At 51.9% G+C, this 21,974-nt stretch overlaps 33 non-coding genes across 33 annotated transcripts; all 33 read right to left on the bottom strand.

The window, feature by feature from the left end:
- Positions 1-283: 283 nt before the first annotated feature.
- TRNAE-CUC (transfer RNA glutamic acid (anticodon CUC)) lies at positions 284-355 on the bottom strand. Its single transcript has one exon. It is a non-coding gene; the product is annotated as a tRNA-Glu (tRNA).
- Positions 356-700: 345 nt separating this feature from the next.
- TRNAE-CUC (transfer RNA glutamic acid (anticodon CUC)) lies at positions 701-772 on the bottom strand. The gene has a single exon. It is a non-coding gene; the product is annotated as a tRNA-Glu (tRNA).
- Positions 773-1,117: 345 nt separating this feature from the next.
- Positions 1,118-1,189, bottom strand: TRNAE-CUC (transfer RNA glutamic acid (anticodon CUC)). The gene has a single exon. It is a non-coding gene; the product is annotated as a tRNA-Glu (tRNA).
- Positions 1,190-1,534: 345 nt separating this feature from the next.
- Positions 1,535-1,606, bottom strand: TRNAE-CUC (transfer RNA glutamic acid (anticodon CUC)). Its single transcript has one exon. It is a non-coding gene; the product is annotated as a tRNA-Glu (tRNA).
- Positions 1,607-1,951: 345 nt separating this feature from the next.
- Positions 1,952-2,023, bottom strand: TRNAE-CUC (transfer RNA glutamic acid (anticodon CUC)). Its single transcript has one exon. It is a non-coding gene; the product is annotated as a tRNA-Glu (tRNA).
- A 345-nt stretch (positions 2,024-2,368) lies between these two features.
- TRNAE-CUC (transfer RNA glutamic acid (anticodon CUC)) lies at positions 2,369-2,440 on the bottom strand. The gene has a single exon. It is a non-coding gene; the product is annotated as a tRNA-Glu (tRNA).
- A 345-nt stretch (positions 2,441-2,785) lies between these two features.
- On the bottom strand, positions 2,786-2,857 carry TRNAE-CUC (transfer RNA glutamic acid (anticodon CUC)). Its single transcript has one exon. It is a non-coding gene; the product is annotated as a tRNA-Glu (tRNA).
- A 345-nt stretch (positions 2,858-3,202) lies between these two features.
- TRNAE-CUC (transfer RNA glutamic acid (anticodon CUC)) lies at positions 3,203-3,274 on the bottom strand. Its single transcript has one exon. It is a non-coding gene; the product is annotated as a tRNA-Glu (tRNA).
- A 345-nt stretch (positions 3,275-3,619) lies between these two features.
- TRNAE-CUC (transfer RNA glutamic acid (anticodon CUC)) lies at positions 3,620-3,691 on the bottom strand. The gene has a single exon. It is a non-coding gene; the product is annotated as a tRNA-Glu (tRNA).
- Positions 3,692-4,036: 345 nt separating this feature from the next.
- Positions 4,037-4,108, bottom strand: TRNAE-CUC (transfer RNA glutamic acid (anticodon CUC)). The gene has a single exon. It is a non-coding gene; the product is annotated as a tRNA-Glu (tRNA).
- A 345-nt stretch (positions 4,109-4,453) lies between these two features.
- TRNAE-CUC (transfer RNA glutamic acid (anticodon CUC)) lies at positions 4,454-4,525 on the bottom strand. The gene has a single exon. It is a non-coding gene; the product is annotated as a tRNA-Glu (tRNA).
- A 345-nt stretch (positions 4,526-4,870) lies between these two features.
- Positions 4,871-4,942, bottom strand: TRNAE-CUC (transfer RNA glutamic acid (anticodon CUC)). The gene has a single exon. It is a non-coding gene; the product is annotated as a tRNA-Glu (tRNA).
- A 762-nt stretch (positions 4,943-5,704) lies between these two features.
- Positions 5,705-5,776, bottom strand: TRNAE-CUC (transfer RNA glutamic acid (anticodon CUC)). The gene has a single exon. It is a non-coding gene; the product is annotated as a tRNA-Glu (tRNA).
- Positions 5,777-6,539: 763 nt separating this feature from the next.
- Positions 6,540-6,611, bottom strand: TRNAE-CUC (transfer RNA glutamic acid (anticodon CUC)). The gene has a single exon. It is a non-coding gene; the product is annotated as a tRNA-Glu (tRNA).
- A 345-nt stretch (positions 6,612-6,956) lies between these two features.
- On the bottom strand, positions 6,957-7,028 carry TRNAE-CUC (transfer RNA glutamic acid (anticodon CUC)). The gene has a single exon. It is a non-coding gene; the product is annotated as a tRNA-Glu (tRNA).
- A 763-nt stretch (positions 7,029-7,791) lies between these two features.
- Positions 7,792-7,863, bottom strand: TRNAE-CUC (transfer RNA glutamic acid (anticodon CUC)). The gene has a single exon. It is a non-coding gene; the product is annotated as a tRNA-Glu (tRNA).
- A 345-nt stretch (positions 7,864-8,208) lies between these two features.
- On the bottom strand, positions 8,209-8,280 carry TRNAE-CUC (transfer RNA glutamic acid (anticodon CUC)). The gene has a single exon. It is a non-coding gene; the product is annotated as a tRNA-Glu (tRNA).
- A 345-nt stretch (positions 8,281-8,625) lies between these two features.
- Positions 8,626-8,697, bottom strand: TRNAE-CUC (transfer RNA glutamic acid (anticodon CUC)). Its single transcript has one exon. It is a non-coding gene; the product is annotated as a tRNA-Glu (tRNA).
- Positions 8,698-8,830: 133 nt separating this feature from the next.
- On the bottom strand, positions 8,831-8,902 carry TRNAE-CUC (transfer RNA glutamic acid (anticodon CUC)). The gene has a single exon. It is a non-coding gene; the product is annotated as a tRNA-Glu (tRNA).
- Positions 8,903-9,665: 763 nt separating this feature from the next.
- TRNAE-CUC (transfer RNA glutamic acid (anticodon CUC)) lies at positions 9,666-9,737 on the bottom strand. Its single transcript has one exon. It is a non-coding gene; the product is annotated as a tRNA-Glu (tRNA).
- A 345-nt stretch (positions 9,738-10,082) lies between these two features.
- Positions 10,083-10,154, bottom strand: TRNAE-CUC (transfer RNA glutamic acid (anticodon CUC)). Its single transcript has one exon. It is a non-coding gene; the product is annotated as a tRNA-Glu (tRNA).
- A 345-nt stretch (positions 10,155-10,499) lies between these two features.
- Positions 10,500-10,571, bottom strand: TRNAE-CUC (transfer RNA glutamic acid (anticodon CUC)). Its single transcript has one exon. It is a non-coding gene; the product is annotated as a tRNA-Glu (tRNA).
- Positions 10,572-10,916: 345 nt separating this feature from the next.
- Positions 10,917-10,988, bottom strand: TRNAE-CUC (transfer RNA glutamic acid (anticodon CUC)). The gene has a single exon. It is a non-coding gene; the product is annotated as a tRNA-Glu (tRNA).
- Positions 10,989-11,333: 345 nt separating this feature from the next.
- On the bottom strand, positions 11,334-11,405 carry TRNAE-CUC (transfer RNA glutamic acid (anticodon CUC)). The gene has a single exon. It is a non-coding gene; the product is annotated as a tRNA-Glu (tRNA).
- Positions 11,406-11,750: 345 nt separating this feature from the next.
- TRNAE-CUC (transfer RNA glutamic acid (anticodon CUC)) lies at positions 11,751-11,822 on the bottom strand. Its single transcript has one exon. It is a non-coding gene; the product is annotated as a tRNA-Glu (tRNA).
- A 345-nt stretch (positions 11,823-12,167) lies between these two features.
- Positions 12,168-12,239, bottom strand: TRNAE-CUC (transfer RNA glutamic acid (anticodon CUC)). Its single transcript has one exon. It is a non-coding gene; the product is annotated as a tRNA-Glu (tRNA).
- Positions 12,240-12,584: 345 nt separating this feature from the next.
- On the bottom strand, positions 12,585-12,656 carry TRNAE-CUC (transfer RNA glutamic acid (anticodon CUC)). Its single transcript has one exon. It is a non-coding gene; the product is annotated as a tRNA-Glu (tRNA).
- Positions 12,657-13,000: 344 nt separating this feature from the next.
- On the bottom strand, positions 13,001-13,072 carry TRNAE-CUC (transfer RNA glutamic acid (anticodon CUC)). Its single transcript has one exon. It is a non-coding gene; the product is annotated as a tRNA-Glu (tRNA).
- A 345-nt stretch (positions 13,073-13,417) lies between these two features.
- TRNAE-CUC (transfer RNA glutamic acid (anticodon CUC)) lies at positions 13,418-13,489 on the bottom strand. The gene has a single exon. It is a non-coding gene; the product is annotated as a tRNA-Glu (tRNA).
- Positions 13,490-13,834: 345 nt separating this feature from the next.
- TRNAE-CUC (transfer RNA glutamic acid (anticodon CUC)) lies at positions 13,835-13,906 on the bottom strand. The gene has a single exon. It is a non-coding gene; the product is annotated as a tRNA-Glu (tRNA).
- Positions 13,907-14,251: 345 nt separating this feature from the next.
- TRNAE-CUC (transfer RNA glutamic acid (anticodon CUC)) lies at positions 14,252-14,323 on the bottom strand. The gene has a single exon. It is a non-coding gene; the product is annotated as a tRNA-Glu (tRNA).
- A 345-nt stretch (positions 14,324-14,668) lies between these two features.
- On the bottom strand, positions 14,669-14,740 carry TRNAE-CUC (transfer RNA glutamic acid (anticodon CUC)). Its single transcript has one exon. It is a non-coding gene; the product is annotated as a tRNA-Glu (tRNA).
- A 916-nt stretch (positions 14,741-15,656) lies between these two features.
- Positions 15,657-15,728, bottom strand: TRNAE-CUC (transfer RNA glutamic acid (anticodon CUC)). The gene has a single exon. It is a non-coding gene; the product is annotated as a tRNA-Glu (tRNA).
- Positions 15,729-21,974: the final 6,246 nt, after the last annotated feature.

The raw sequence follows: 21,974 nt of genomic DNA, 5'->3' as shown, positions 1-21,974 counted from the left end.
GTTGAGGCGCTTTGGAGTGGGCAAATACGGCTTTCTTCACTCAGAACCAAGGTCTCCAAAATGGGGTGAAGGAGGCTCTTCTAGCTACAGTTGGTTAGCAGTGGGTTGTCCTAGTCTCTTAACAGCTGGCCGAGTTGGCCATGTGGGTGTAAAAGCGCGAAAAGCTTGACAACGCTCAGTGGAACTGACAAAACCAGGCCGATGGATGGCGGAGCATTTTCTTGGCTCTACGAAGCAGAAACGCAGATGATAGTGCCCAGCTACTACCAGGGCAAAGAAGAATTTCCCTGACCGGGAATCGAACCCGGGCCGCGGCGGTGAGAGCGCCGAATCCTAGCCACTAGACCACCAGGGAGAGGTGTGCCCCGTGCTTCCCAGGCAAGCGCGAGGAAGTCAAGGGCACATACCGAAGATGGCGTTGAGGCGCTTTGGAGTGGGCAAATACGGCTTTCTTCACTCAGAACCAAGGTCTCCAAAATGGGGTGAAGGAGGCTCTTCTAGCTACAGTTGGTTAGCAGTGGGTTGTCCTAGTCTCTTAACAGCTGGCCGAGTTGGCCATGTGGGTGTAAAAGCGCGAAAAGCTTGACAACGCTCAGTGGAACTGACAAAACCAGGCCGATGGATGGCGGAGCATTTTCTTGGCTCTACGAAGCAGAAACGCAGATGATAGTGCCCAGCTACTACCAGGGCAAAGAAGAATTTCCCTGACCGGGAATCGAACCCGGGCCGCGGCGGTGAGAGCGCCGAATCCTAGCCACTAGACCACCAGGGAGAGGTGTGCCCCGTGCTTCCCAGGCAAGCGCGAGGAAGTCAAGGGCACATACCGAAGATGGCGTTGAGGCGCTTTGGAGTGGGCAAATACGGCTTTCTTCACTCAGAACCAAGGTCTCCAAAATGGGGTGAAGGAGGCTCTTCTAGCTACAGTTGGTTAGCAGTGGGTTGTCCTAGTCTCTTAACAGCTGGCCGAGTTGGCCATGTGGGTGTAAAAGCGCGAAAAGCTTGACAACGCTCAGTGGAACTGACAAAACCAGGCCGATGGATGGCGGAGCATTTTCTTGGCTCTACGAAGCAGAAACGCAGATGATAGTGCCCAGCTACTACCAGGGCAAAGAAGAATTTCCCTGACCGGGAATCGAACCCGGGCCGCGGCGGTGAGAGCGCCGAATCCTAGCCACTAGACCACCAGGGAGAGGTGTGCCCCGTGCTTCCCAGGCAAGCGTGAGGAAGTCAAGGGCACATACCGAAGATGGCGTTGAGGCGCTTTGGAGTGGGCAAATACGGCTTTCTTCACTCAGAACCAAGGTCTCCAAAATGGGGTGAAGGAGGCTCTTCTAGCTACAGTTGGTTAGCAGTGGGTTGTCCTAGTCTCTTAACAGCTGGCCGAGTTGGCCATGTGGGTGTAAAAGCGCGAAAAGCTTGACAACGCTCAGTGGAACTGACAAAACCAGGCCGATGGATGGCGGAGCATTTTCTTGGCTCTACGAAGCAGAAACGCAGATGATAGTGCCCAGCTACTACCAGGGCAAAGAAGAATTTCCCTGACCGGGAATCGAACCCGGGCCGCGGCGGTGAGAGCGCCGAATCCTAGCCACTAGACCACCAGGGAGAGGTGTGCCCCGTGCTTCCCAGGCAAGCGCGAGGAAGTCAAGGGCACATACCGAAGATGGCGTTGAGGCGCTTTGGAGTGGGCAAATACGGCTTTCTTCACTCAGAACCAAGGTCTCCAAAATGGGGTGAAGGAGGCTCTTCTAGCTACAGTTGGTTAGCAGTGGGTTGTCCTAGTCTCTTAACAGCTGGCCGAGTTGGCCATGTGGGTGTAAAAGCGCGAAAAGCTTGACAACGCTCAGTGGAACTGACAAAACCAGGCCGATGGATGGCGGAGCATTTTCTTGGCTCTACGAAGCAGAAACGCAGATGATAGTGCCCAGCTACTACCAGGGCAAAGAAGAATTTCCCTGACCGGGAATCGAACCCGGGCCGCGGCGGTGAGAGCGCCGAATCCTAGCCACTAGACCACCAGGGAGAGGTGTGCCCCGTGCTTCCCAGGCAAGCGCGAGGAAGTCAAGGGCACATACCGAAGATGGCGTTGAGGCGCTTTGGAGTGGGCAAATACGGCTTTCTTCACTCAGAACCAAGGTCTCCAAAATGGGGTGAAGGAGGCTCTTCTAGCTACAGTTGGTTAGCAGTGGGTTGTCCTAGTCTCTTAACAGCTGGCCGAGTTGGCCATGTGGGTGTAAAAGCGCGAAAAGCTTGACAACGCTCAGTGGAACTGACAAAACCAGGCCGATGGATGGCGGAGCATTTTCTTGGCTCTACGAAGCAGAAACGCAGATGATAGTGCCCAGCTACTACCAGGGCAAAGAAGAATTTCCCTGACCGGGAATCGAACCCGGGCCGCGGCGGTGAGAGCGCCGAATCCTAGCCACTAGACCACCAGGGAGAGGTGTGCCTCGTGCTTCCCAGGCAAGCGCGAGGAAGTCAAGGGCACATACCGAAGATGGCGTTGAGGCGCTTTGGAGTGGGCAAATACGGCTTTCTTCACTCAGAACCAAGGTCTCCAAAATGGGGTGAAGGAGGCTCTTCTAGCTACAGTTGGTTAGCAGTGGGTTGTCCTAGTCTCTTAACAGCTGGCCGAGTTGGCCATGTGGGTGTAAAAGCGCGAAAAGCTTGACAACGCTCAGTGGAACTGACAAAACCAGGCCGATGGATGGCGGAGCATTTTCTTGGCTCTACGAAGCAGAAACGCAGATGATAGTGCCCAGCTACTACCAGGGCAAAGAAGAATTTCCCTGACCGGGAATCGAACCCGGGCCGCGGCGGTGAGAGCGCCGAATCCTAGCCACTAGACCACCAGGGAGAGGTGTGCCCCGTGCTTCCCAGGCAAGCGCGAGGAAGTCAAGGGCACATACCGAAGATGGCGTTGAGGCGCTTTGGAGTGGGCAAATACGGCTTTCTTCACTCAGAACCAAGGTCTCCAAAATGGGGTGAAGGAGGCTCTTCTAGCTACAGTTGGTTAGCAGTGGGTTGTCCTAGTCTCTTAACAGCTGGCCGAGTTGGCCATGTGGGTGTAAAAGCGCGAAAAGCTTGACAACGCTCAGTGGAACTGACAAAACCAGGCCGATGGATGGCGGAGCATTTTCTTGGCTCTACGAAGCAGAAACGCAGATGATAGTGCCCAGCTACTACCAGGGCAAAGAAGAATTTCCCTGACCGGGAATCGAACCCGGGCCGCGGCGGTGAGAGCGCCGAATCCTAGCCACTAGACCACCAGGGAGAGGTGTGCCCCGTGCTTCCCAGGCAAGCGCGAGGAAGTCAAGGGCACATACCGAAGATGGCGTTGAGGCGCTTTGGAGTGGGCAAATACGGCTTTCTTCACTCAGAACCAAGGTCTCCAAAATGGGGTGAAGGAGGCTCTTCTAGCTACAGTTGGTTAGCAGTGGGTTGTCCTAGTCTCTTAACAGCTGGCCGAGTTGGCCATGTGGGTGTAAAAGCGCGAAAAGCTTGACAACGCTCAGTGGAACTGACAAAACCAGGCCGATGGATGGCGGAGCATTTTCTTGGCTCTACGAAGCAGAAACGCAGATGATAGTGCCCAGCTACTACCAGGGCAAAGAAGAATTTCCCTGACCGGGAATCGAACCCGGGCCGCGGCGGTGAGAGCGCCGAATCCTAGCCACTAGACCACCAGGGAGAGGTGTGCCCCGTGCTTCCCAGGCAAGCGTGAGGAAGTCAAGGGCACATACCGAAGATGGCGTTGAGGCGCTTTGGAGTGGGCAAATACGGCTTTCTTCACTCAGAACCAAGGTCTCCAAAATGGGGTGAAGGAGGCTCTTCTAGCTACAGTTGGTTAGCAGTGGGTTGTCCTAGTCTCTTAACAGCTGGCCGAGTTGGCCATGTGGGTGTAAAAGCGCGAAAAGCTTGACAACGCTCAGTGGAACTGACAAAACCAGGCCGATGGATGGCGGAGCATTTTCTTGGCTCTACGAAGCAGAAACGCAGATGATAGTGCCCAGCTACTACCAGGGCAAAGAAGAATTTCCCTGACCGGGAATCGAACCCGGGCCGCGGCGGTGAGAGCGCCGAATCCTAGCCACTAGACCACCAGGGAGAGGTGTGCCCCGTGCTTCCCAGGCAAGCGCGAGGAAGTCAAGGGCACATACCGAAGATGGCGTTGAGGCGCTTTGGAGTGGGCAAATACGGCTTTCTTCACTCAGAACCAAGGTCTCCAAAATGGGGTGAAGGAGGCTCTTCTAGCTACAGTTGGTTAGCAGTGGGTTGTCCTAGTCTCTTAACAGCTGGCCGAGTTGGCCATGTGGGTGTAAAAGCGCGAAAAGCTTGACAACGCTCAGTGGAACTGACAAAACCAGGCCGATGGATGGCGGAGCATTTTCTTGGCTCTACGAAGCAGAAACGCAGATGATAGTGCCCAGCTACTACCAGGGCAAAGAAGAATTTCCCTGACCGGGAATCGAACCCGGGCCGCGGCGGTGAGAGCGCCGAATCCTAGCCACTAGACCACCAGGGAGAGGTGTGCCCCGTGCTTCCCAGGCAAGCGCGAGGAAGTCAAGGGCACATACCGAAGATGGCGTTGAGGCGCTTTGGAGTGGGCAAATACGGCTTTCTTCACTCAGAACCAAGGTCTCCAAAATGGGGTGAAGGAGGCTCTTCTAGCTACAGTTGGTTAGCAGTGGGTTGTCCTAGTCTCTTAACAGCTGGCCGAGTTGGCCATGTGGGTGTAAAAGCGCGAAAAGCTTGACAACGCTCAGTGGAACTGACAAAACCAGGCCGATGGATGGCGGAGCATTTTCTTGGCTCTACGAAGCAGAAACGCAGATGATAGTGCCCAGCTACTACCAGGGCAAAGAAGAGTTTCCCTGACCGGGAATCGAACCCGGGCCGCGGCGGTGAGAGCGCCGAATCCTAGCCACTAGACCACCAGGGAGAGGTGTGCCCCGTGCTTCCCAGGCAAGCGCGAGGAAGTCAAGGGCACATACCGAAGATGGCGTTGAGGCGCTTTGGAGTGGGCAAATACGGCTTTCTTCACTCAGAACCAAGGTCTCCAAAATGGGGTGAAGGAGGCTCTTCTAGCTACAGTTGGTTAGCAGTGGGTTGTCCTAGTCTCTTAACAGCTGGCCGAGTTGGCCATGTGGGTGTAAAAGCGCGAAAAGCTTGACAACGCTCAGTGGAACTGACAAAACCAGGCCGATGGATGGCGGAGCATTTTCTTGGCTCTACGAAGCAGAAACGCAGATGATAGTGCCCAGCTACTACCAGGGCAAAGAAGAATTTCCCTGACCGGGAATCAAACCCGGGCCGCGGCGGTGAGAGCGCCGAATCCTAGCCACTAGACCACCAGAGAGAGGTGTGCCCCGTGCTTCCCAGGCAAGCGCGAGGAAGTCAAGGGCACATACCGAAGATGGCGTTGAGGCGCTTTGGAGTGGGCAAATACGGCTTTCTTCACTCAGAACCAAGGTCTCCAAAATGGGGTGAAGGAGGCTCTTCTAGCTACAGTTGGTTAGCAGTGGGTTGTCCTAGTCTCTTAACAGCTGGCCGAGTTGGCCATGTGGGTGTAAAAGCGCGAAAAGCTTGACAACGCTCAGTGGAACTGACAAAACCAGGCCGATGGATGGCGGAGCATTTTCTTGGCTCTACGAAGCAGAAACGCAGATGATAGTGCCCAGCTACTACCAGGGCAAAGAAGAATTTCCCTGACCGGGAATCGAACCCGGGCCGCGGCGATGAGAGCGCCGAATCCTAGCCACTAGACCACCAGGGAGAGGTGTGCCCCGTGCTTCCCAGGCAAGCGCGAGGAAGTCAAGGGCACATACCGAAGATGGCGTTGAGGCGCTTTGGAGTGGGCAAATACGGCTTTCTTCACTCAGAACCAAGGTCTCCAAAATGGGGTGAAGGAGGCTCTTCTAGCTACAGTTGGTTAGCAGTGGGTTGTCCTAGTCTCTTAACAGCTGGCCGAGTTGGCCATGTGGGTGTAAAAGCGCGAAAAGCTTGACAACGCTCAGTGGAACTGACAAAACCAGGCCGATGGATGGCGGAGCATTTTCTTGGCTCTACGAAGCAGAAACGCAGATGATAGTGCCCAGCTACTACCAGGGCAAAGAAGAATTTCCCTGACCGGGAAATGAAATCCGGGCCGCGGCGGTGAGAGCGCCGAATCCTAGCCACTAGACCACCAGGGAGAGGTGTGCCCCGTGCTTCCCAGGCAAGCGCGAGGAAGTCAAGGGCACATACCGAAGATGGCGTTGAGGCGCTTTGGAGTGGGCAAATACGGCTTTCTTCACTCAGAACCAAGGTCTCCAAAATGGGGTGAAGGAGGCTCTTCTAGCTACAGTTGGTTAGCAGTGGGTTGTCCTAGTCTCTTAACAGCTGGCCGAGTTGGCCATGTGGGTGTAAAAGCGCGAAAAGCTTGACAACGCTCAGTGGAACTGACAAAACCAGGCCGATGGATGGCGGAGCATTTTCTTGGCTCTACGAAGCAGAAACGCAGATGATAGTGCCCAGCTACTACCAGGGCAAAGAAGAATTTCCCTGACCGGGAATCGAACCCGGGCCGCGGCGGTGAGAGCGCCGAATCCTAGCCACTAGACCACCAGGGAGAGGTGTGCCCCGTGCTTCCCAGGCAAGCGCGAGGAAGTCAAGGGCACATACCGAAGATGGCGTTGAGGCGCTTTGGAGTGGGCAAATACGGCTTTCTTCACTCAGAACCAAGGTCTCCAAAATGGGGTGAAGGAGGCTCTTCTAGCTACAGTTGGTTAGCAGTGGGTTGTCCTAGTCTCTTAACAGCTGGCCGAGTTGGCCATGTGGGTGTAAAAGCGCGAAAAGCTTGACAACGCTCAGTGGAACTGACAAAACCAGGCCGATGGATGGCGGAGCATTTTCTTGGCTCTACGAAGCAGAAACGCAGATGATAGTGCCCAGCTACTACCAGGGCAAAGAAGAATTTCCCTGACCGGGAATCGAACCCGGGCCGCGGCGGTGAGAGCGCCGAATCCTAGCCACTAGACCACCAGGGAGAGGTGTGCCCCGTGCTTCCCAGGCAAGCGCGAGGAAGTCAAGGGCACATACCGAAGATGGCGTTGAGGCGCTTTGGAGTGGGCAAATACGGCTTTCTTCACTCAGAACCAAGGTCTCCAAAATGGGGTGAAGGAGGCTCTTCTAGCTACAGTTGGTTAGCAGTGGGTTGTCCTAGTCTCTTAACAGCTGGCCGAGTTGGCCATGTGGGTGTAAAAGCGCGAAAAGCTTGACAACGCTCAGTGGAACTGACAAAACCAGGCCGATGGATGGCGGAGCATTTTCTTGGCTCTACGAAGCAGAAACGCAGATGATAGTGCCCAGCTACTACCAGGGCAAAGAAGAATTTCCCTGACCGGGAAATGAAATCCGGGCCGCGGCGGTGAGAGCGCCGAATCCTAGCCACTAGACCACCAGGGAGAGGTGTGCCCCGTGCTTCCCAGGCAAGCGCGAGGAAGTCAAGGGCACATACCGAAGATGGCGTTGAGGCGCTTTGGAGTGGGCAAATACGGCTTTCTTCACTCAGAACCAAGGTCTCCAAAATGGGGTGAAGGAGGCTCTTCTAGCTACAGTTGGTTAGCAGTGGGTTGTCCTAGTCTCTTAACAGCTGGCCGAGTTGGCCATGTGGGTGTAAAAGCGCGAAAAGCTTGACAACGCTCAGTGGAACTGACAAAACCAGGCCGATGGATGGCGGAGCATTTTCTTGGCTCTACGAAGCAGAAACGCAGATGATAGTGCCCAGCTACTACCAGGGCAAAGAAGAATTTCCCTGACCGGGAATCGAACCCGGGCCGCGGCGGTGAGAGCGCCGAATCCTAGCCACTAGACCACCAGGGAGAGGTGTGCCCCGTGCTTCCCAGGCAAGCGCGAGGAAGTCAAGGGCACATACCGAAGATGGCGTTGAGGCGCTTTGTAGTGGGCAAATACGGCTTTCTTCACTCAGAACCAAGGTCTCCAAAATGGGGTGAAGGAGGCTCTTCTAGCTACAGTTGGTTAGCAGTGGGTTGTCCTAGTCTCTTAACAGCTGGCCGAGTTGGCCATGTGGGTGTAAAAGCGCGAAAAGCTTGACAACGCTCAGTGGAACTGACAAAACCAGGCCGATGGATGGCGGAGCATTTTCTTGGCTCTACGAAGCAGAAACGCAGATGATAGTGCCCAGCTACTACCAGGGCAAAGAAGAATTTCCCTGACCGGGAATCGAACCCGGGCCGCGGCGGTGAGAGCGCCGAATCCTAGCCACTAGACCACCAGGGAGAGGTGTGCCCCGTGCTTCCCAGGCAAGCGCGAGGAAGTCAAGGGCACATACCGAAGATGGCGTTGAGGCGCTTTGGAGTGGGCAAATACGGCTTTCTTCACTCAGAACCAAGGTCTCCAAAATGGGGTGAAGGAGGCTCTTCTAGCTACAGTTGGTTAGCAGTGGGTTGTCCTAGTCTCTTAACAGCTGGCCGAGTTGGCCATGTGGGTGTAAAAGCGCGAAAAGCTTGACAACGCTCAGTGGAACTGACAAAACCAGGCCGATGGATGGCGGAGCATTTTCTTGGCTCTACGAAGCAGAAACGCAGATGATAGTGCCCAGCTACTACCAGGGCAAAGAAGAACTTCCCTGACCGGGAATCGAACCCGGGCCGCGGCGGTGAGAGCGCCGAATCCTAGCCACTAGACCACCAGGGAGAGGTGTGCCCCGTGCTTCCCAGGCTCAGTGGAACTGACAAAACCAGGCCGATGGATGGCGGAGCATTTTCTTGGCTCTACGAAGCAGAAACGCAGATGATAGTGCCCAGCTACTACCAGGGCAAAGAAGAATTTCCCTGACCGGGAATCGAACCCGGGCCGCGGCGGTGAGAGCGCCGAATCCTAGCCACTAGACCACCAGGGAGAGGTGTGCCCCGTGCTTCCCAGGCAAGCGCGAGGAAGTCAAGGGCACATACCGAAGATGGCGTTGAGGCGCTTTGGAGTGGGCAAATACGGCTTTCTTCACTCAGAACCAAGGTCTCCAAAATGGGGTGAAGGAGGCTCTTCTAGCTACAGTTGGTTAGCAGTGGGTTGTCCTAGTCTCTTAACAGCTGGCCGAGTTGGCCATGTGGGTGTAAAAGCGCGAAAAGCTTGACAACGCTCAGTGGAACTGACAAAACCAGGCCGATGGATGGCGGAGCATTTTCTTGGCTCTACGAAGCAGAAACGCAGATGATAGTGCCCAGCTACTACCAGGGCAAAGAAGAATTTCCCTGACCGGGAAATGAAATCCGGGCCGCGGCGGTGAGAGCGCCGAATCCTAGCCACTAGACCACCAGGGAGAGGTGTGCCCCGTGCTTCCCAGGCAAGCGCGAGGAAGTCAAGGGCACATACCGAAGATGGCGTTGAGGCGCTTTGGAGTGGGCAAATACGGCTTTCTTCACTCAGAACCAAGGTCTCCAAAATGGGGTGAAGGAGGCTCTTCTAGCTACAGTTGGTTAGCAGTGGGTTGTCCTAGTCTCTTAACAGCTGGCCGAGTTGGCCATGTGGGTGTAAAAGCGCGAAAAGCTTGACAACGCTCAGTGGAACTGACAAAACCAGGCCGATGGATGGCGGAGCATTTTCTTGGCTCTACGAAGCAGAAACGCAGATGATAGTGCCCAGCTACTACCAGGGCAAAGAAGAATTTCCCTGACCGGGAATCGAACCCGGGCCGCGGCGGTGAGAGCGCCGAATCCTAGCCACTAGACCACCAGGGAGAGGTGTGCCCCGTGCTTCCCAGGCAAGCGTGAGGAAGTCAAGGGCACATACCGAAGATGGCGTTGAGGCGCTTTGGAGTGGGCAAATACGGCTTTCTTCACTCAGAACCAAGGTCTCCAAAATGGGGTGAAGGAGGCTCTTCTAGCTACAGTTGGTTAGCAGTGGGTTGTCCTAGTCTCTTAACAGCTGGCCGAGTTGGCCATGTGGGTGTAAAAGCGCGAAAAGCTTGACAACGCTCAGTGGAACTGACAAAACCAGGCCGATGGATGGCGGAGCATTTTCTTGGCTCTACGAAGCAGAAACGCAGATGATAGTGCCCAGCTACTACCAGGGCAAAGAAGAATTTCCCTGACCGGGAATCGAACCCGGGCCGCGGCGGTGAGAGCGCCGAATCCTAGCCACTAGACCACCAGGGAGAGGTGTGCCCCGTGCTTCCCAGGCAAGCGCGAGGAAGTCAAGGGCACATACCGAAGATGGCGTTGAGGCGCTTTGGAGTGGGCAAATACGGCTTTCTTCACTCAGAACCAAGGTCTCCAAAATGGGGTGAAGGAGGCTCTTCTAGCTACAGTTGGTTAGCAGTGGGTTGTCCTAGTCTCTTAACAGCTGGCCGAGTTGGCCATGTGGGTGTAAAAGCGCGAAAAGCTTGACAACGCTCAGTGGAACTGACAAAACCAGGCCGATGGATGGCGGAGCATTTTCTTGGCTCTACGAAGCAGAAACGCAGATGATAGTGCCCAGCTACTACCAGGGCAAAGAAGAATTTCCCTGACCGGGAATCGAACCCGGGCCGCGGCGGTGAGAGCGCCGAATCCTAGCCACTAGACCACCAGGGAGAGGTGTGCCCCGTGCTTCCCAGGCAAGCGCGAGGAAGTCAAGGGCACATACCGAAGATGGCGTTGAGGCGCTTTGGAGTGGGCAAATACGGCTTTCTTCACTCAGAACCAAGGTCTCCAAAATGGGGTGAAGGAGGCTCTTCTAGCTACAGTTGGTTAGCAGTGTGTTGTCCTAGTCTCTTAACAGCTGGCCGAGTTGGCCATGTGGGTGTAAAAGCGCGAAAAGCTTGACAACGCTCAGTGGAACTGACAAAACCAGGCCGATGGATGGCGGAGCATTTTCTTGGCTCTACGAAGCAGAAACGCAGATGATAGTGCCCAGCTACTACCAGGGCAAAGAAGAATTTCCCTGACCGGGAATCGAACCCGGGCCGCGGCGGTGAGAGCGCCGAATCCTAGCCACTAGACCACCAGGGAGAGGTGTGCCTCGTGCTTCCCAGGCAAGCGCGAGGAAGTCAAGGGCACATACCGAAGATGGCGTTGAGGCGCTTTGGAGTGGGCAAATACGGCTTTCTTCACTCAGAACCAAGGTCTCCAAAATGGGGTGAAGGAGGCTCTTCTAGCTACAGTTGGTTAGCAGTGGGTTGTCCTAGTCTCTTAACAGCTGGCCGAGTTGGCCATGTGGGTGTAAAAGCGCGAAAAGCTTGACAACGCTCAGTGGAACTGACAAAACCAGGCCGATGGATGGCGGAGCATTTTCTTGGCTCTACGAAGCAGAAACGCAGATGATAGTGCCCAGCTACTACCAGGGCAAAGAAGAATTTCCCTGACCGGGAATCGAACCCGGGCCGCGGCGGTGAGAGCGCCGAATCCTAGCCACTAGACCACCAGGGAGAGGTGTGCCCTGTGCTTCCCAGGCAAGCGTGAGGAAGTCAAGGGCACATACCGAAGATGGCGTTGAGGCGCTTTGGAGTGGGCAAATACGGCTTTCTTCACTCAGAACCAAGGTCTCCAAAATGGGGTGAAGGAGGCTCTTCTAGCTACAGTTGGTTAGCAGTGGGTTGTCCTAGTCTCTTAACAGCTGGCCGAGTTGGCCATGTGGGTGTAAAAGCGCGAAAAGCTTGACAACGCTCAGTGGAACTGACAAAACCAGGCCGATGGATGGCGGAGCATTTTCTTGGCTCTACGAAGCAGAAACGCAGATGATAGTGCCCAGCTACTACCAGGGCAAAGAAGAATTTCCCTGACCGGGAATCGAACCCGGGCCGCGGCGGTGAGAGCGCCGAATCCTAGCCACTAGACCACCAGGGAGAGGTGTGCCCCGTGCTTCCCAGGCAAGCGCGAGGAAGTCAAGGGCACATACCGAAGATGGCGTTGAGGCGCTTTGGAGTGGGCAAATACGGCTTTCTTCACTCAGAACCAAGGTCTCCAAAATGGGGTGAAGGAGGCTCTTCTAGCTACAGTTGGTTAGCAGTGGGTTGTCCTAGTCTCTTAACAGCTGGCCGAGTTGGCCATGTGGGTGTAAAAGCGCGAAAAGCTTGACAACGCTCAGTGGAACTGACAAAACCAGGCCGATGGATGGCGGAGCATTTTCTTGGCTCTACGAAGCAGAAACGCAGATGATAGTGCCCAGCTACTACCAGGGCAAAGAAGAATTTCCCTGACCGGGAACCGAACCCGGGCCGCGGCGGTGAGAGCGCCGAATCCTAGCCACTAGACCACCAGGGAGAGGTGTGCCCCGTGCTTCCCAGGCAAGCGTGAGGAAGTCAAGGGCACATACCGAAGATGGCGTTGAGGCGCTTTGGAGTGGGCAAATACGGCTTTCTTCACTCAGAACCAAGGTCTCCAAAATGGGGTGAAGGAGGCTCTTCTAGCTACAGTTGGTTAGCAGTGGGTTGTCCTAGTCTCTTAACAGCTGGCCGAGTTGGCCATGTGGGTGTAAAAGCGCGAAAAGCTTGACAACGCTCAGTGGAACTGACAAAACCAGGCTGATGGATGGCGGAGCATTTTCTTGGCTCTACGAAGCAGAAACGCAGATGATAGTGCCCAGCTACTACCAGGGCAAAGAAGAATTTCCCTGACCGGGAATCGAACCCGGGCCGCGGCGGTGAGAGCGCCGAATCCTAGCCACTAGACCACCAGGGAGAGGTGTGCCCGTGTTTCCCAGGCAAGCGTGAGGAAGTCAAGGGCACATACCGAAGATGGCGTTGAGGCGCTTTGGAGTGGGCAAATACGGCTTTCTTCACTCAGAACCAAGGTCTCCAAAATGGGGTGAAGGAGGCTCTTCTAGCTACAGTTGGTTAGCAGTGGGTTGTCCTAGTCTCTTAACAGCTGGCCGAGTTGGCCATGTGGGTGTAAAAGCGCGAAAAGCTTGACAACGCTCAGTGGAACTGACAAAACCAGGCCGATGGATGGCGGAGCATTTTCTTGGCTCTACGAAGCAGAAACGCAGATGATAGTGCCCAGCTACTACCAGGGCAAAGAAGAATTTCCCTGACCGGGAATCGAACCCGGGCCGCGGCGGTGAGAGCGCCGAATCCTAGCCACTAGACCACCAGGGAGAGGTGTGACCCGTGCTTCCCAGGCAAGCGTGAGGAAGTCAAGGGCACATACCGAAGATGGCGTTGAGGCGCTTTGGAGTGGGCAAATACGGCTTTCTTCACTCAGAACCAAGGTCTCCAAAATGGGGTGAAGGAGGCTCTTCTAGCTACAGTTGGTTAGCAGTGGGTTGTCCTAGTCTCTTAACAGCTGGCCGAGTTGGCCATGTGGGTGTAAAAGCGCGAAAAGCTTGACAACGCTCAGTGGAACTGACAAAACCAGGCCGATGGATGGCGGAGCATTTTCTTGGCTCTACGAAGCAGAAACGCAGATGATAGTGCCCAGCTACTACCAGGGCAAAGAAGAATTTCCCTGACCGGGAATCGAACCCGGGCCGCGGCGGTGAGAGCGCCGAATCCTAGCCACTAGACCACCAGGGAGAGGTGTGCCCCGTGCTTCCCAGGCAAGCGTGAGGAAGTCAAGGGCACATACCGAAGATGGCGTTGAGGCGCTTTGGAGTGGGCAAATACGGCTTTCTTCACTCAGAACCAAGGTCTCCAAAATGGGGTGAAGGAGGCTCTTCTAGCTACAGTTGGTTAGCAGTGGGTTGTCCTAGTCTCTTAACAGCTGGCCGAGTTGGCCATGTGGGTGTAAAAGCGCGAAAAGCTTGACAACGCTCAGTGGAACTGACAAAACCAGGCCGATGGATGGCGGAGCATTTTCTTGGCTCTACGAAGCAGAAAAGCAGATGATAGTGCCCAGCTACTACCAGGGCAAAGAAGAATTTCCCTGACCGGGAATCGAACCCGGGCCGCGGCGGTGAGAGCGCTGAATCCTAGCCACTAGACCACCAGGGAGAGGTGTGCCCCGTGCTTCCCAGACAAGCGCGAGGAAGTCAAGGGCACATACCGAAGATGGCGTTGAGGCGCTGTGGAGTGGGCAAATACGGCTTTCTTCACTCAGAACCAAGGTCTCCAAAATGGGGTGAAGGAGGCTCTTCTAGCTACAGTTGGTTAGCAGTGGGTTGTCCTAGTCTCTTAACAGCTGGCCGAGTTGGCCATGTGGGTGTAAAAGCGCGAAAAGCTTGACAACGCTCAGTGGAACTGACAAAACCAGGCCGATGGATGGCGGAGCATTTTCTTGGCTCTACGAAGCAGAAACGCAGATGATAGTGCCCAGCTACTACCAGGGCAAAGAAGAATTTCCCTGACCGGGAATCGAACCCGGGCCGCGGCGGTGAGAGCGCCGAATCCTAGCCACTAGACCACCAGGGTGAGGTGTGCCCCGTGCTTCCCAGGCAAGCGTGAGGAAGTCAAGGGCACATACCGAAGATGGCGTTGAGGCGCTTTGGAGTGGGCAAATACGGCTTTCTTCACTCAGAACCAAGGTCTCCAAAATGGGGTGAAGGAGGCTCTTCTAGCTACAGTTGGTTAGCAGTGGGTTGTCCTAGTCTCTTAACAGCTGGCCGAGTTGGCCATGTGGGTGTAAAAGCGCGAAAAGCTTGACAACGCTCAGTGGAACTGACAAAACCAGGCCGATGGATGGCGGAGCATTTTCTTGGCTCTACGAAGCAGAAACGCAGATGATAGTGCCCAGCTACTACCAGGGCAAAGAAGAATTTCCCTGACCGGGAATCGAACCCGGGCCGCGGCGGTGAGAGCGCCGAATCCTAGCCACTAGACCACCAGGGAGAGGTGTGCCCCGTGCTTCCCAGGCAAGCGCGAGGAAGTCAAGGGCACATACCGAAGATGGCGTTGAGGCGATTTGGAGTGGGCAAATACGGCTTTCTTCACTCAGAACCAAGGTCTCCAAAATGGGGTGAAGGAGGCTCTTCTAGCTACAGTTGGTTAGCAGTGGGTTGTCCTAGTCTCTTAACAGCTGGCCGAGTTGGCCATGTGGGTGTAAAAGCGCGAAAAGCTTGACAACGCTCAGTGGAACTGACAAAACCAGGCCGATGGATGGCGGAGCATTTTCTTGGCTCTACGAAGCAGAAACGCAGATGATAGTGCCCAGCTACTACCAGGGCAAAGAAGAATTTCCCTGACCGGGAATCGAACCCCGGCCGCGGCGGTGAGAGCGCCGAATCCTAGCCACTAGACCACCAGGGAGAGGTGTGCCCCGTGCTTCCCAGGCAAGCGCGAGGAAGTCAAGGGCACATACCGAAGATGGCGTTGAGGCGCTTTGGAGTGGGCAAATACGGCTTTCTTCACTCAGAACCAAGGTCTCCAAAATGGGGTGAAGGAGGCTCTTCTAGCTACAGTTGGTTAGCAGTGGGTTGTCCTAGTCTCTTAACAGCTGGCCGAGTTGGCCATGTGGGTGTAAAAGCGCGAAAAGCTTGACAACGCTCAGTGGAACTGACAAAACCAGGCCGATGGATGGCGGAGCATTTTCTTGGCTCTACGAAGCAGAAACGCAGATGATAGTGCCCAGCTACTACCAGGGCAAAGAAGAATTTCCCTGACCGGGAATCGAACCCGGGCCGCGGCGGTGAGAGCGCCGAATCCTAGCCACTAGACCCCCAGGGAGAGGTGTGCCCCATTCTTCCCAGGCTCTACGAAGCAGAAACGTAGATGATAGTGCCCAGCTACTACCAGGACAAAGAAGAATTTCCCTGACCGGGAATCGAACCCGGGCCGCGGCGGTGAGAGCGCCGAATCCTAGCCACTAGACCACCAGGGAGAGGTGTGCCCTGTGCTTCCCAGGCAAGCGTGAGGAAGTCAAGGGCACATACCGAAGATGGCGTTGAGGCGCTTTGGAGTGGGCAAATACGGCTTTCTTCACTCAGAACCAAGGTCTCCAAAATGGGGTGAAGGAGGCTCTTCTAGCTACAGTTGGTTAGCAGTGGGTTGTCCTAGTCTCTTAACAGCTGGCCGAGTTGGCCATGTGGGTGTAAAAGCGCGAAAAGCTTGACAACGCTCAGTGGAACTGACAAAACCAGGCCGATGGATGGCGGAGCATTTTCTTGGCTCTACGAAGCAGAAACGCAGATGATAGTGCCCAGCTACTACCAGGGCAAAGAAGAATTTTCCTGACCGGGAATCGAACCCGGCAACGAAAGAATTTTGATATGTTGTTTATGGTTAATAAATGGCCTCTACCTCCAATTTTCACTCCAAAAGTGTGTTGTTCATATCATATTAGGTACAAGTTGGCAGTGGGGTTTATATGGCTACTGCGGCTTTTAGGGAGCATATTTGGCACAGCCTCTGGTATGTCTTTGCCATGCTGCGTGCCGTTACATTATAGGTGCAATGTGAATGAGTTACCAGGGTCACTGTAAACAGTGCGGGAAAGTGGGGAGTGATTAAACCAGCCCCCTCATTACACAATCTTCCAGAGGCAGTTGATTCAAATTCTAAATGTAGCAATACATCCTTCACTCTGCGTTCCATCACATAATGGGCAGGAGGATGGTGGGAGCAGCAAAATGCACCTTCGCATGTGTAGACAAATATCCTTGCACCAGCCCTGTTCACACAGGGAGCAAGCATCCTAAACTACAGCTGGGGTACAGGCTTTTTTACCTAGGATATGGCTGCTTTAGTGTCTGTGTCGACAGCATCAGTTTGAGACTTTTTCAAGATCATTTCATAGATGTGTAGATGTGTAGTTGACCTGTTTTGAGTGAATTTTTCATTCTCATAGACTTATAAGTAGATAAAAAAAAACATTTGAAGCAAACAAAAGTCCACAGACAAAGGCTCTCAAAGACAAATTAACTATAGATAATGGAAGATCTTTTTGTTTTGATGCACCTGAAATGTATTTAGCCCATTAATACCTTATGCACACAGATGGCAAGAGGCTGACAATATACTGGGCATACAATTGCAGGTGTTTCCCTATGCCATGGGGGTTGCAGGGGCTGAGTACCTCCTGCTATATAAGTAAATGACTGTATGCAGCTGCACTCTTGTAAATGCCGATGCTTCTTGCATGTACTTACAATGTATTTTCAGAACATGTAAATTTCAGGTTCAAGAAATACCCTGTACATGCATGTGTGGATAAACACTGATGCATTGAAGCATTGGCATTTACAAGGGTAAGGCTGCATATGGCCTTTCACTTGCATGGCAGGCTGTACTTAGCACCTGTGGCTCTTTGGGCATAGGAAAACACCCAATAATTTTAGGCCGAGCATATTTTCAGTATCTCACCATCCATGTGCATGGAGCCTTAACTAGTTGCAGACTTTCGGCATACCACACATGCCCAAAAAAGTCATTATTGTACACAGGGCATGGGTAGCATGCCCAGTCTCTCTGCCCTGCTTCTGATACCCCCTCCCAATATATTACTTCTTCCCTGTGTATATTGTAAGGCTGGCATTACAACGTACTCAGAGAAGAGGTCGACAGATCTAGCTGTTAAAGATAGCAGTCTGATCAGTATTTATAAACAACGCTGCTCAGGCCACAATTATACAAAGATACAAAGTTACCTATTGTTACATTTGTATCTTTCTGTTCATTCATCTGCAGATCAACTTAGATCTGCAGATGATGAAAGTTAAAGCAACCTGACAAGTAAAAAAGTTTTTCAGCCAGGCTTCAGGAGGTTTGTAAATGGCCTACAACTATAGCAAAAGCATAACTTTGGTAAAAACTGCATAGAAAAGAAAAGAGGGTTTTGGGGACTTTAAATGAGGTTGTAGGGGCCGTTCAAGTCCCCTCCTCCATCCCGGTTCAATATATTAAAAAAGAAAGCAGAAGGCGGACTTTGCATGAAGCACACGGAAGCAACACAATGAATTGAATAAAAATCAGCTTTTAATTGGTTCAATACATCATAAAATTTTACTATATTTAATTTCTTGCATTAGACTATATATCAATATCTTCATAATTCATTAGAACCAAATATTGCACATACATTGATACTCCAACAAGGAGTTTTTACAGTATTATACAAATACATGGGACAAATTGATGCATGATCATATACATTGTAAATGATGTATTATTTACAATGTATATGATCATGCATCAATTTGTCCCATGTATTTGTATATAAAAACTCCTTGTTGGAGTATCAATTTATGTGCAATATTTGGTTCTAATGAATTATGAAGATATTGATATATAGCCTAATGCAAGAAATTAAATTTAGTAAAATTGTATGATTGAAGATAATTACCACCGCTCCAAGCAGACCAGGCTGAAATCTCTTGTCCTCCACTATGCAAAAAGTAGAGAGCACCAGGTGCTGGCAATTGCTGATACAATTGTATGCGTGCGGAAAGGATCTGGACAGCCGCACACTGAGATGAGCCAATAAAATCTTCTTTATATAAAACATGAAGTAGTACAGTACATGACACCGCTGGAGCAACACAGCTTAGCCGCTGACGCGTTTCACGCTCTTGCAGAGCGCTTACTCATAATTTCATGTTTTGAATAAAGAAGATTTTATTGGCTCATCTCAGTGTGCGGCTGTCCAGATCCTTTCCGCATGAATAAAATTGTATGATGTATTGAACCAATTAAAAGCTGATTTTTATTCAATTCATTTTGTTGCTTCCGCGTGCTTCATGCAAAGTCCCGCCTTCTGCTTTCTTTTTTAATAAAAACTGCATAGTTTGGTCTTAGCTACAGACACCCCTTACCTGCCCAGGCAGTTTCTTTGGTAAAGGTGAACTAACACTTTAAACTAAAGGTTCGGTTGAGCTTCAAGGCAATTGAGGAAACGGTCCTAGCATTAACTTACCCAAGGGGAACCTATTACAATGCCACAAGGTTTTCCTGTCTGTCTGATCTCTTTATTCTCGAGGAGCACTCATTGCATGCAATTGGGTACTTGTCATTCGATTTTTATTAAAGGCTGCTGTATAAACCTGTGAAATGTTTTATATTTCCCACCTACCAATGAGTATGTCCTTTTGCCACTGTAAGAGCAGTTTGGAAAATGCAAGGTAAGCACTGATTGGTTGCTAGAAATGAAACAGACTTTCAGACTTCTTCCCCCAGACTCTTACAATATCAGATCTATGGGAACCTTTACAGATTTACTAAATCTGAGTTACCTGTAAGCCGATATTGATAGCAGATTCTGTGAAAATCAATGTGGATGTCATTCCAGGAGGAACATACAGTCCTGTACTCTCCAATGCCATGTTTGCTGAAACAAATGCATTTAGTTAGATTTTGATTTCCTTTACAGAATATTAATTATGAATGTGTGCAGTACACAGATATAAAAATTAGGGTGCTTCTAGCTTACACTTATAAAGCAGACCTGTAGTGAAAGGTGAAAGATCACCGGGTGGCCCCTTAGTTTATTTAGCAGCAGGAGGCAAAAAAGCTGTCAAATGGCGGGAGCCTTTGTCGGGTGCAGACCTTTTTTTTTGGGTCAGCAGCCGACATTCATCGTGATTGACGATGGATCTACACCAGGGAACATTGTTTTTGTTTCTTTTTTAATAAAGAACTTGTCAAAAACTGTGTGTGCTTTTTTATTTACTTTTTGACACTTTTTTGGTGAATGAGTAGGGGAACAATGTCACCTCCCGCTCCCCCATAACCAGAGGTCCAGGGTTGTTTGGAAGAGGCCCTTGTCCTCATCAACATGGGGATGAGGTGCTTTTTGGGAGGGAGCCCCCTACTTCAAAGCACCCCCCATGTTGGGGGCATGTGGCCTGGTATGGTTCAGGAGGGGGGGAGCGCTCACTTGTCTCCCTCTTTCCTGGCCTGCCAGGGCAGGCTGCATGCTCAGATAAGGGTCTGGCATGGATTTTGGGGGGAACCCATGCCATTAAAAAAAAAAGATTTGGCGTGGGGCTCCCCTCAACTCCATACCAGACCCTCAGGTCTGGTATGGATTTGGAGGAGACCCCACGCCATTTCTTTTTTATTTTTGATGTGGAGTTCCTCTTAAAACCTGTACCCGACCTGAAAGGACCTGGTATGGATTGGGGGGACTCCCATGCTGTTTTTTTTGTCAATTTTTATTGCCTGCAATTGTTTTGTTTACATTCAGCTCTCAGTGGGGGCCCACTGACAAGTGATGAGTCATCTGTTGCTAAGGATACATCAGCTGGCATGCCATTAAGGATGCCGGCAGGCCGCTGGCTAAGAAAAATAATAGTTGGAAACTGGTGCTTAGCAGTGGTTGACAGCTTTTAGGAGCTTCTAGGAGCTGCCAGCTTTTTTTTTCTGCTGGCAAATCACTCCCCAAAATGAAAAAAAAAAGCATTTTTTTCTGCTTTTAGAAGCTGAAGCTTGGAAAACTCTTCTAGCTTACAATGGTGTGCATGGACACATAGGCTAACACTATCTGCTCCTAGGGGAAGAAAAAAAAATGCTTAAAGCAGCTGCTAGGAGCTTAAAAATAAACTAGCGTGCTTCAAGCCTAAAGAAGAAGTACCTTGGAAACCTGCAGAGATCTTGTTGCCATATGCTAGTCCACAAGGTGGTGTCCAACCCGGAAAGGATTGCTGATGATAGCATAAACTATGTAAAGATCCCAGTTAAAAGGGACACAAGCTTTATATGATCTGGCATTTACATTTAGGTCATATGTATCAAATGAGAGCACACCTAGGGGAAGGGAATCACTGAGTGCCGGTTCACACAGGGGCGACTTGTCAGGCGACCTAGCCGCCTGACAAGTCGCCTCCCGTTCTGTACAATGGAACCGTTCAAATAGGAGCGACGCAAGTCGCTCCGACTTAGAAAAAGGTTCCTGTACTACTTTAGGGGCGACTTGAGGCGACTTGCATAGACTTCTCTACAGAAGTCGTTTTGCAAGTCGCCATGGAAGTCGTGTGCAGGTCACCTCGGTGAGGCGACCTGCAAGTCGTGCCGCCCCTGTGTGAACCGGGGCTTAGTTGTGGAGGAGTGCACTGATATTTTGTGAAGGTAAAAAAGAAGTACAGCAAGTTTATTCAAGAGAGACATTTATTTTACAAATAATTGTTTATTTTGAGTTTTAAAAAAATGTATAGTGGCATATCATAATCAGTATTACATTTATTTGAATTAGTGCTACACTGTTTGTAGAGTTGCACGATTAATCGTTAAATTAATCGAGATCGGGATTCTACCCCCCTTGTGATCTTAACACAGCATTTTCCCGATTTAGTGCAGAGAGTTCTCTGCTCACTGCTAACAGCTGTCAAAAAAAAAACAAAAAACAGGCAGCCTGCCAAGTTTATCACAACATTGCTTAGGGGGAGATAAAGAGAAACATTGTTCTTTTAGATCAAAGGAATGAACTTCGGTTTGTAAATGAGGTCAGTTTAACCACTTAAAAACTAAGCCTTTTTCTGACACTTGTTGCTTATTACTGTATTTATCGGCGTATAACACGCACTTTTTTCCCCTTAAAATCAGGGGAAAATCGTGGGTGTGTGTTATACGCCAATCCCCGCTAATTGTGATCTATCGGCGGTGATCGCCGCCGACATTCACATAGCGTGTCGTTTTAAATATGGCGCCGCGGAGTTCGGAGGGACTCGGTGGAGCTGAACGAGCGCCGCTGAAATCACAGTGACTGGGCGGAGCTGAGATACACATAGTCGAGTGTATTCGGCTCTTTCCGGCGCCACTCACAGTCACGCCCAGTCCCGCTATTGGACCTGTATTATGTCCATCATAGGGCGGGACTGGGTGGGACTGTGAGCGGCGCCGGAAAGAGCCGAATACACTCGACTATGTGTATCTCGGCGGCGTTCGTTCAGCTCCGCCGAGTCTCTCCGAACGCCGTGGCGCCATATTTAAAACTACATGCAGCTATGTGTATGTCGGCAGCGATCTGTCCAAGCATGGACACTGGGGGCAAGGCTGCACTGACCACTGGGGCAAAGCTGCACTGACAAGGCTGCACTGACAAGGCTGCACTGGGGCAAAGCTGCACTGACAAGGCTGCACTGGGGCAAAGCTGCACTGACAAGGCTGCAATGGACACTGGGTCAAGGATGCACTG

The sequence above is a fragment of the Aquarana catesbeiana genome, linkage group LG09 (assembly GCF_042186555.1).
Source record: "Aquarana catesbeiana isolate 2022-GZ linkage group LG09, ASM4218655v1, whole genome shotgun sequence".
NCBI lineage: Eukaryota > Metazoa > Chordata > Amphibia > Anura > Ranidae > Aquarana > Aquarana catesbeiana.
Note: the sequence above shows the minus strand (reverse complement) of the source record. Positions and strands in the feature narration are given on the sequence as shown.